This window comes from Balaenoptera musculus, chromosome 9, assembly GCF_009873245.2.
Source record: "Balaenoptera musculus isolate JJ_BM4_2016_0621 chromosome 9, mBalMus1.pri.v3, whole genome shotgun sequence".
In the NCBI taxonomy this organism is placed as follows: domain Eukaryota; kingdom Metazoa; phylum Chordata; class Mammalia; order Artiodactyla; family Balaenopteridae; genus Balaenoptera; species Balaenoptera musculus.
Window position 1 is genome coordinate 74,066,134 of NC_045793.1, and position 12,304 is coordinate 74,078,437.

General features: G+C 37.1%; 1 protein-coding gene across 1 annotated transcript in view; it reads right to left on the minus strand.

Annotated features, from left to right (window-relative positions):
- Positions 1 to 4,746: 4,746 nt before the first annotated feature.
- MACC1 (MET transcriptional regulator MACC1) overlaps positions 4,747 to 12,304 on the minus strand; it is a 29,126-nt gene continuing 21,568 nt past the window's right edge. Inside the window, 1 exon segment of the mRNA XM_036864401.1 lies at positions 4,747 to 4,810. The gene's annotated coding sequence lies outside the window, so the exon portion shown is untranslated.

The following is a 12,304-nucleotide window of genomic DNA, read 5'->3' on the forward strand; positions in this document are numbered from 1 at the left end:
CTGAAAACTTCTCAAACTTGAAGAAGGAAACAGATATCCAGGTACAGGAAGCACAGAGGGTCCTAAATAAGATGAACCTAAACAGACCCATGCCAAGACAAATCATAATTAACATGGCAAAAGTTAAAGATAAAGGGAGAATTCTAAAGGTATCAAGAGAAAAACACAGAGTCATATAAAAGGGAACCCCCCATAAGGATATCAGCTGATTTTTCTGCAGAATATTTGCAGGCCAGAAGGGAATGTCATGATATATTCAAAGTACTGAAAGGGAAAAAACCTACTACCTAGGATAATCTACACAGCAAGACTATCATTTAGAATAGAAGGAGAGAGAAAGAATTTCTCAGACAAGCAAAAACTAAAACAGTTCATCAATACTAAACCTACCCTAAAAGAAATGTTAAAAGATCTTCTCTAAGTGGAAAAGAAGTAAGAATCTATAAGAAAGGGAAAATCCCACTAGGAAAGGCAAGTATAGAGTAAGGGCTGAGGATCAACCATTTAAATAAGCTAGTATGAAGATTAAAAAACAAAAAATTGTAATAGTAACTATAATTATAATAAACAGTTAAGGGATAAGCATGAAGATGTACAATATGACATCAAAAACACAAAACATGGGAGAGCAGAGTAAACAATGTAGCTCTTTTAGCATATGTTTGAACTTAAATGACTACCAGTATAAAACAAGTAGATATAGTTATAGGTCAACACATATGAATCTCATGGTAACCAGTAATCAAAAACCTACAACAGATACACAAAAACCAAAAAGAAATGAACACAAGCATACTACTAAAGAAAATCATCAAACCACAAGGGAAGAAACAAAAAAAAAATAACAGAGAAGAACTACGAAAACAACTGGAAAACATGCAGTAAAATGGTGTAAGTACATACCTATCAATAGTTAATTTAGATGTCAATGAAATAAATGGTCCAATCAGAAGACATAGGGTGGCTGATTGGATAAAAAAACATGACAAGACCCATCTATATACTGCCTACAAGAGACTCACTCCAGAGCTAAAGACACACATAGACTGAAAGTGAGATGATGGAAAAAGATATTTTATTCAAACGGAAACAACAAGAAAACAGGAGTGGAAATATTCATATAGACAAAATGGATATTAAAATAAAGCCTATAACAAAAGACAAAGAAGGGCATTATATAATGGTTAAAGGACCAATACAAGAAGGGAATATTACACTCATTAACATGTATGCACCTAATACAGGAGCACCTAAATATATAAAGCAAATATTAACAGAAATAAAGGGAGAAATTGACAATAATATAATAATAGTAAAGAATTTTAACACCCCACTTACATCAATGGACAGATCATTCAGAGAGAAAATCAAAAAGGCAACAGTGGTCTCAAATGCCACAATAGACCAGTTGGACTTAATGGATATCTATAGGACATTCCATCCAAAATCAGCAGAATACACATCCTTTTCAAATGCACATGGAAAGTGCTCCAGGATAGATCACATGCTAGAACACAAAACAAGTCTTGAAAAATTTAAGAAAATAGAAATTATATCAAGCATTTTTTCCCCAATCACAACAGTATGAAACTAAAAATCATGAAGGCTAAACAACATGCTACTAAAAAAACCAATGGGTCAGTGAAGAAATCAAAGAAAAATCAGAAAATACCTTAAGAAAAATGAAAATGAAAACAACTTTCCAAAATCTATGGGATTCAGTAAAAGCATATCTAAGAGGGAAGTTTATAGCAATATAGACCTTCCTCAAGAAAGAAGAAAAATCTCACATAAACAATCTAACCTACCACCTAAAGGAATTACAAAAAGAAGAACTAACAAAGCCCAAAGTCAGCAGAAGGAAAGAAATGAAAAAGATCAGAGTGGAAATAAATAAAATAGAGACCAAAAAACAATGGAAAATATCAATGAAACCAAGAGCTGGTTTTTTACAAGAAAAACAAAATTGATACATCTTTAGCCAGGCTCATCAAGAAGAAAAGTGAGAAGACCCAAATAAACAAAATTAGAAACAAAAAAGGAGAAGTTACAACCAATATCACAGAGATACAAGAGATCATAAGAGACTATTACAAACAGTTACATGCCAACAAATTGGACAACCTCGAAGAAAAGGACAGATTTCTAGAAACATACAACCTGCCAAGACTGAATCAAGAAGGAATAGAAAATTCGAACAGACAGATCACTAGTAGTGAAATTAAATTTGTAATTAAAAAACTCCCAGCAAACAGAAGTCCAGGACCGAATGGCTTCACAGGAATGAATTCTACCAAACATATAAAGAATAGCTAATACCAATCCTTGTTAAACTACTGCAAAAAATTGAAGAGGACAGAACACTCCCAAATTCATTCTCCAAGGCCACCATTACCCTGATACCAAACCCAGACAAAGATCACACACACAAAAAAGAAAATTACAGGCCAATATCTGTGATGAATATAGATGCAAAAATCCTTAACAAAATACTAGTAAACTGTATCTAATAATATATAAAAAGGATCATATATCATGATTAAGTGGGATTTATTCCAGGGTTGCAAGGATGGTTCAATATTCACAAATAATCAATGTGATAAAACACATTAACAAAAGGAAGGATAAAAATCACACGATCATCTCTTTAGTCACAGAAAAAGCATTTGACAAAATTCAACATCCATGAAAAGATGCTCAACATCACTAATTATTAGAGAAATGCAAACCAAAACAACAATATCAACTCACACCTTTCAGGATGACTATCATCAAAATGTCTACAAATATCAAATGCTGGAGAGGGTGTGGAGAAAAGGGAACACTTGTACACTGTTGGTAGGAATGTAAATTGATACAGCCACTATGGAGAACAGTATGGGGGTTCCTCAAGAAACTAAAAATAGAACTATCATAGGATCCAGCAATCCCACTCCTGTGTATATATCTGAAAGAAAAAAAATGAAAACACTAATTCAAAAAGGTACGTGCACTCCAATGTTCATAGCAGCACTACTTACAATGGCCAAGATATGGAAGCAATCCAAGTGTCTATCAACAGACAAATGGATAAAGAAGATGTGGCATATGTATGCAATGGAATATTACTCAGCCATAAAAAGAATGAAATTCTGCCATTTGCAACAATGTGGATGGACTTATAGAGTATTATTCTTGGTGAAATATGTCAGACAGAGAAAGACAAATACTGTATGTTATCACTTAACGTGGATTCTAAGAAATAAAACAAATGAATGCATATAGCAAAACAGAAACAGACTCACAGATATATAAAACAAACTAGTGGATGCTGGTGGGGAGAAGGAAGGTGGGATGGGCAAGATAGGGGTATGGGATTAAGAGATACAAACTACTATGTATGAAATAGGTAAGCAACAAGGATATATTGTATAGCACAGGGAATTATAGCCATTCTTTTGTAATAATTTTAAATGGATTATAATCTATAGAAATACAGAATCACTATGCTGTACACCTGAAATTAATATAATATTGTAAATCAACTATAGTTCAATTAATTAATTAAATGTGCAAATGATTATGCCTAATACTGGTCTTTATAAACTAAAATAACCACTTTGACAAATACCCTTCCCATAAACTGCTCAGTAAAGTCGCACATTTTTTTGACCATTGTATCTTTTTGACTGAACTGAGTTAATAATTGGTGTGCTTTGTAGTCAGAGAAACTGATAATTAAGTAACACACTTATAGATAATCATTTCAAAGATTACCCACATCAAAGTGGCATGAGTTTTATCAGGTCTGGTCCTCAGCCAAAACTGTAATTAGCAAGGTTTGCATTCATTATCTCTCCCTATCAGCTTCTGCACTTGTACTTACTTTAAGTTTTGCCCTTTTCTCAAGACAGTCTGTCCCCAAGTCAGTGACACATTTTTGGTACTCTCCATGTCTCCCTTCACCTATAAAAATATCCTATGTCCTTCGCTAACAAAGGTTTAACTATTGTGATTATTTGAGCTATGGTGCAAAATGCCTGATAATGACTGAAAGCGTTATCCTTCCCAGTTGCCGCTTTTATTTTTAGCACTGTCTTTCAGTGTTTTATACCTGGGGTGACCAACTGTTTCAGTTTGCCTGGGACTTTCCTGGTTTCAGCAATGGAAATTCCAAGTCTCAGGAAACCCCTCAGTTCCAAGCTTATTTACCCTAACTGCCCTGAAAGGACTGTAAAAAATGACAGCTGAAGACTTTTTAGCCTTCTCTCTCAAATGCAGTTCCCAGTTGGAGATTTTTCTGCTGCTTCTCTCAGATCTCTCTTCAGGATGATGTACTTGACCCCCTCAGGATACCTTCTCTTTCCTCCCCACCACACTCTTCAAGACAGATTTCCCAGATTTGCTCCTCGTGCTTTCTGGGTGGTCTAAGCCTTCCATTATTTTAGTTTGCTCAATAAAAGACATTTGCTTTCCTAGGCATCTCAGTGTTCACAAAAAAAGGGTCCAGATACATGTCCTAATCCTTACCCACAACACTCTGTTCTTTATCTTCACGTTGCCCACCTGCAAAAAGAGCATTCTTTATCTAAAGCACTCAGATCCTATAATAACAACAAAGAAAACCCAAGGGAAATCATCTATGAGTATGTTTATCTACACCAATATTTTTCATTAGTTCTAATAAGCAGAATTTGATGATATGTCTTGCCTGAAGTAAAAGGACAATGTAGTGAAAAGGTTCCAGCTGTCTAGGTTTGCCATCTCAATACAATTCTATTCATTCTGTGGCTCTGGAACATCCATCATTTCTCAGGCGTCTATGATTTGCCTGTGATAGAGAAGCAAGGAAGAAAAATTTTTAAAAGGCTCATTGTGGGATTGTTTAAAATGCATTCAAACAAAGTAGCTGATTTCACTAAATTAAAAAAAATTTGACCATATCATTTCTGTTATGGATTTATGGCTGGATTGTGTCCCCGAAAATTCATATGTTGAACTCCTAACCCCCAGTGCTTAAGAATGTGATTGGATTTGGTGATAGGGTCTTTCAAAAGGTTATTAAGTTAAAATGAAGTCACTAGGGTAAGCCTTAATCCAATATGAGAAGAGATTAGGACATAGACACAGGTAGCGAGATAAAACCACGTAAAGACACAGAGAAGATAACCATCTACAAACCAGGAGACAGGCCTAGAACAGATCCTTTCCTCATGGCCCTCAGAAGAAACCAACCCTGCCAAAGCTTTGATCTTGGACTTCTAGCCTCCAGAACTGGGAGAAAATAAATTTTTGTTGTTTAAGCCACCCAATCTATGGTACTTTGTTATGGCGGCACTAGCAAACTAATAAAATTTTCTGGTGGATAAATACAGAAATACTAAGTGGTCAAAATGAGCTCTCATTAAATACAGATTTAGAACCTTGCTCAAGGCAAGAACCCCGGGCGTATGGATTAATTACTTGCATGGGTTTGCAGCTCTCACATCAGAACTTGGACTGTTATCCCTAGGCACACAGTAAACTTCTCAGCAATCCAAAAGGAAATAAATAGAAAGGTTCTCTAAGAGTATGGATTTTTTTCTTCCAACCTATCAGTGAAACCTCTTGAAAATAGCTTTAGGAATGTAACATCAAGCGCTGTCTCATCTTCTCACGGATAACCTTGATCAATCATCTTTTACTTCACCACAACCCACAGCATTCCACTCCACCCGAAAAACAACAGTGTGATAGTCTTTCCTGAAGAGCATTTCTCCACTCAGAGTAAATCATAAGTATAACTGAACACATATTAAATACATATTATACAGGAACTATGTATTAAGAAAGAAAATGTTTATAGGTTCTTAAAAATGGACAGGATGAATTGTATAATATGAGCTTTATCTTAATAAAGTTGTTCTGTATATAGAACAAGCAAATAAATACACCACCTTTGTCAGGGTATCCCTTTTGTATCATTTTGTCCTATTTTTCACTGATGTCTTAGAATCATCTAATTTACTTTGCTGTTCTACTTTCCCCTTGGGCAGCACTTAGAGGTTATTACTGATTCAAAAGTGGAGATAAAGGTCTCCAATGAAAAGTCAGATGGCTGAGAAAGATAGAAATACCCCTGACCTTGGACTTCCTTTCATAATTTCATTCAGAGAATGTTCAAAGGATTGTGCCGTGATGTTTTTCACGGACGGGTGATACTTGCCACTCAATCTTTACAATTTTCTCAATCAGGCACTCTGGGAACTCCTCCTCTATCCCTCTCTCCCAGTCAGTTTCTTTCTGGCAGCAGTTGGGGTGCACTGACTAGGTTACAGGTCCTGCTTGAGAATGAACAATTAGGAGTAATAGGAGATCTACCACTGGACCTCCTGGGTCAGGTGAACTCACAGTCTTGATGGGGTTTTAGATGGCTCTGTCATGTCATCAGCAATTTATAAATTGGTATGTAAAGGGTAGATTGCCGGTGAGGTTTCACTTACTTAGCGTTTGATTTAGTGCAGAAGTTTATAGAAGCAGGCCCACTGCCCAGTCTCGTGAGAAGGACTCAGATGACTAGATTCTTGAATTACACTTGAGGGAAAAAGTTTTCCTGGTACAGGAAAAATAGTTCTGAGGTTATCTCACATCACATTTTTAATGGAAAATTGCTGTTGACGTCCTCAACACCAGCCTCCTCCCAATTCCAGGAACAGATCTCAATTTCACCTGGTGACCAGTGACTCCCAAACCCAGTGGTTTGAATGAGGGGGGAGGTTGTCAAGGAAGGAGCTTGTGACCCAGGTCTGACCAGTCAAAGGATTGCTGGTTACAGCCCTTAGTGACTGGCTGAGGGAGAAGCACAGAACCTGAACTGGTCTAATCAGAGGCACTCTTCTTCTGGGGTTATAGGGGAATATTCAGTATTGCCCTACCTATCAATCAAAGTTTACTCAGAAAAGCAGGACCCTCAGCAATGATATACAATAAGGATTTATTGCAGTGATTTGACCTGACACATATGTGAGAGCTGGTCAAAATCTTGGCCTGGCGCTTTCTTCTGTCTCTGGTGTGGAGCCAGAAGTCATAGGTCAGGATGAGGGAAAGAAAAGATGAACACCTGACTGAGGAAGAGCAGGGACAACTGGAATCTGCATTTGTCAGTTACTCGCACCCTTGTTGGTCCCTCCCTGTCTCCAAGCCTGCAACCTTGCTGCTGTGGATAACCCTCAGGACAAGTGGCGCTCTGGCTGCAGACGCCCACCAACGAGCTGAGTCAGAAGCTGCAAGGGAGCCTAACCTACATCCACCTTCCAAGAGTTGCAGTGGCTATTGCTCCACAGTGACCTTCCAACTCTTCCACAGATTTCTCTTGTAGCTAACCCTACCCAGAAATATTCAGTGAAGAGAACTCTGGGAAACATAGTTTAGTTTAGCCAAGTCGACACATTACAAAGCCACCACAGCCTGAAACTGGAACACGGAGAAATATGAGGTGGGAGCTGCTGCAGCCACCTTGCCCCAGGGAGAGCCCAGAGCTGCTGGGCTGCTTTGTGGAGCCCAAGGATTAAACTAACATAAGCAAAGTCAGAGAAGAGTGAAAAACAAATGAGCAATTTGATCACACCCTTCAAGCCCTGAATCCTGGAATGCCTGAAACTACCACTGTAGTTTTCAGTCGTGAGAGACAATAAATTCTTTGTGCTTAAGCCAGTTTGAAATAGGTTTTCTGACACTAGCTCCCGAAAGACTGCTAAATGACAATCTTAACACAGGGCTGCTGTGTTTGCTCTTGCTGAAGTTTCTTTTTTTTTTTTTTTTAAAGGTAGAATGGGACAATCTCTTTATTTATTTATTTTATTTTTTTACTTTATTTATTTTTTGACTGTGTTGGGTCTTCGTTTCTGTGCGAGGGCTTTCTCTAGTTGTGGCAAGCGGGGTCCACTCTTCATCGCAGTGCGCAGGCCTCTCACTATCGCAACCTCTCTTGTTGCGGAGCACAGACTCCAGACGCGCAGGCTCAGTAATAGTGGCTCACGGGCTTAGTTGCTCCGTGGCATGTGGGATCTTCCCAGACCAGGGCCCGAACCCGTGTCTCCTGCATTGGCAGGCAGATTCTCAACCACTGCGCCACCAGGGAAGCCCGCTGAAGTTTCTTAATAGTTTTAAGGAACAGTCCTTAGTAGCATTAAATCCATCCTGGAGGAAGCCAAGCAACAGTTAATTTGTATCTTATTATTAATCAGATAAGGAGAATCAATGAAAGATATTTTCCATTTTTAAAAAGACCAGCAAAAAGAGAGAAAGTTTCCATTGTTCCTTTCATTAGACCACAATCAAACTTTTTCCTATCTCTCCTCCACACTTTCCTTGCTTTCCACCATGATGTAAGGGGACTGAGTGAGCGCTGAGTACATATTTTCTGGAGTAAAAGAGTATATTTTCCTCTTATAATGGATTTTTCTACTATACTAAGAAAGAGTGTGGCAGATAATTCTATTATGCCATTTAACATAATAAGTGTAAGGTCAACATTATACCAAACTTGTCAACCCCAAATTCTGCTTAAATGACTGACTTTGGCAGAACCAGTTTCAGTAAAATGGGTAATATCATCATGGCTAAGTCTGATTTTCAGCTACTAATCATATTTATATAAATACGTTAAATGTCTCAGCACATTCCAAGGGTTTAAGTGTCAACTTATATATTAGGAACATTTAAAATCTGCTTCCAAGCCCAAAAGGAGAGTCTCAAATGTATCTAAGAAGGAAAAAGTAAGTCATAGATCCTCCTAGTCACCCAAAGAAGAACAATTAAAATTTGGGCAGAGGATGAGATATGATACATTAATGTCAAAGTGAGGTTGCTCACCTCATCACCCCTGTCAGAGTCACCATCCCTTTAAATGTGGAATTCCTCATTGGAAAGAGAACATCTGTCTACCTTATTAACAAGTGCCTGTGATCAGTCTGTAATTCTACAAAGAAGGTGAGGCATAGAGATAGCTGTACTGACCACATTAGAAACATTTTTTGTTTCCAATTGGGAAAAATTAATTCAACAAGACATTTAACAAGTGATGGGCCAGTAAAAACAAGGCTTTCTCCAAAAATATTTTATAGAAACAGTGCATATATTTTGCAAAATCTTAACACACATTAAATGTCTCAAGTTATTAACCTATTTTTATTCAAATGTGTTTACATTTTAAACGAGATGTAGAGATAATTATTTTAATTAGTTTTATAATAAAAATTATTTTTCAAGCTTTTAGGAAGTCATTATGAAAAAGTTCACTTTATATATATAAATGGAGCCATTATATAATCTGATTTGCAGGGGTTTTTTTGTTTTACAATTTAAAAACTATTTTTTTGATGGAATGACATAAAAATTTGTTACCTAGAAGTAAGGTTTTCTGGTTTAGCAAAGATTCCTTTATTCTTATAGAGATGAAGGAAATTAATGCTGTGGTTCTCAAAGTATAGTCCCTGGACCAGCAGCATCTCTATTACCTGAGAACTTATCAGAAATGCAAATTCTCAGGCACCACCCCAGACCTGCTGAATCAGGATTCTGGGGTGGAGCCCAGAAGTCTGTGTTCCAACAAGCCCTCTAGATGATTCTGCTGCTGCTAAAGTTGAAGAACCTCTGTAGTAGAGGTTGCTTGGTCTAAGGCCTTTGCAACGAGACAGGAGCATGTTTGACAATGTGCTTTGGGTAGCTCCTAGTAAAACCATTGCTGACCTTCTAACTCAGTCCTCATACTCATATTCGAGTTTGCTTTGAATAGTTGGTGGTTTTCAACTATTCAGAATTGCGCATATTGCGTAACCAGTTTCAGTAGGCTACGTGAGGGATAAATGAGATAGTATCTGTAAAGTGATTAGTGTGCTTATGTGTGCACGCTATGTGTGCTATGCCTCACACAGAGGAGACCTTATTTTAATGTAAATAATTGATATTCAAACTATTAGTCTTAGTTCACATTCTTTTCCCTCATAGCAAAATAAATATACAAAACCCACAAAATATCCTACTCATTATACATTCACAGACATTTAAGCCTAAGAGGAATTTCAAGATTACCCAGTTCAAGCCCCTCGTTTTACAGATGAAAAAACTGAAGCCCAGGGAGGCTGAATGACAGGTCAAAAGTCTCTTAGGAAGTAATGGGCAAAGATTAGAAGCCACAGCTTCAACTCCTGGACTAGTATCTTACAGAAGAAGCCATTCATGTTGTACTCACTACTACAACAGCAGTGCTTACTCTGGAATTTTCTCCTTTGCCCTTACTAATTATTATCCAGTACTAATCTCTCTTTCTGCACTCCCTCATGTATAAACTGACACTATTATTCAGAATTGCAAAGCTATTAGATTTAAAGCTTTCTGGCCTACATAAGCCTAGATATACATAAAAACAAAAGGTAAAATATGCATGCAAAAGCCACAAATTTCCATAACATTTAGTGAAATAATGAAATATTGTAGTGTATACGTAGTCACTTTTTATTTTGTATTGTGGACTAGTAAATAAGCATGCAAGAAACCAACTTTCAACAATTATGTTATTTTGAAAAATGTCTTTGGGTTAACCCCACCTCTTTAGAACTTTGGAACTCACTAAATTATACAGCAGCAGATGAAGGAAACTTCATACAGAAGAGGGGGGAAGAAGTATGTACATATAAAAAGAAAAAAAATCTATTTTAATTAGAAAAGCCTTCAGAGACATACTTTTTATTATTCTCCTTTTCCTTTATAGTGCCTTAAATATTCCTTGGACATTAAAAAATTACAGAAAATATAATTTACAGTAGCACAGTATGAAAATTCGTTCTGAAACTTCTAATTATGTATAGCATCGTACGATTTTGAATGTATTTTCTTTATTGTATTTCCTCTTTCTTGCTTGCTTTCTTTTTTTGTTTATTTATTTTTGGCTGCGTGCACGCGGGCTTTCTCTAGTTGCAGCGAGCGGGGGCTACTCTTTGTTGCAGTGTGCGGGCTTCTCATTGCGGTGGCTTCTCTTGTTGCAGAGTATGGGCTCTAGCCACGCGGGCTTCAGTAGTTGTGGCACGCGGGCTTCATTAGTTGTGGCTCGCGGGCTTCATTAGTTGTGGCTTGTGGGCTCTAGAGCGCAGGCTCAGTAGTTGTGGCGCACGGGCTTAGTTGCTCCGTGGCATGTGGGATCTTCCCGGACCAGGGCTCAAACTCGTGTCCCCTGCATTGACAGGTGGATTCTCAGCCACTGCACCACCAGGGAAGCCCCTGTATTTTCACATAACATATTCAAAGCTATTTAGTAGCAGCAAAATTTCTTAGACCAACACCATCCATTAATGTAATGCATTCTGTTCCTTCCAGAGACCTGGTCATTCCCAAGTTCAAAACTTAATATGGTATTTTCTACATTACAGGACATGAAAGTGTGCTGTATTCATGACTGGCATGAACAGTTAATGACTCACTATTGCTTGCACCTCATTAATTGGCTTCCATATTAAGGCTTTAACAGAAGGAAGTGGAGGATCTGTGGCTTACATAGAAAAATTACTACACTGCAAGCTGAGCACAGAACAAAAATCTCATCCTAATGCATCATTAGAGGAAGAGCCTGAAGAACTGAAAGAACAATCTATGCTTTTTCCAGTTTCGAAATGTTTAAAGAAGTTTTATATTAATGGCTTTTGATGCTTTTAATGATGTCAAGGATGGGATTTAAGTGCCTTATTAATTCCCTTGATTTGCCACCAAATCTTAAAGGCAATTCGTGATTACTGAGCTAATCTTTTCTGATTATGAAAATCCATTATAGGAAGAAAAATATAAAATTCAGAAAAGTGGAAATGATTTATAAAAATGTTAGAATATATTTAAAAGAACAGAATGTTTGGACATGGGTTTAAAATTCCTCTGAAAGGATTTGCTACAAGATTATAAAATATCTTTGTGTATATTAATATTTAAACCGTTGTTTCATCCTTAAATTACAGAGATCACGCTATTCATTTTTTAAACTCTTCTTAAACTTCCCAACCACAATCACAACAGATGATGTGATAAACCTGAAGTGATTTATTAAATCTTACTGCCCTAATCAGCTAGCAAAATCTCTGTCATCTCAGATCTCAGAGCCTGGAAAAACCCAGTTATTAATTCTTTATTATCCTTTCCCGAAATTCTCTGGTTTGCTGACGTGCTAATAAGATTCCAAGAATGTTCTAAAAAAAGAAAAATCACCACTAAAAATGATTGTGTTCTGAAGTTACAAATTGTTTTTTTCTTCTCCCTGAATTCATTTTCAACTAAAATAAATTCTGTCCTTGAATGTGTGTAC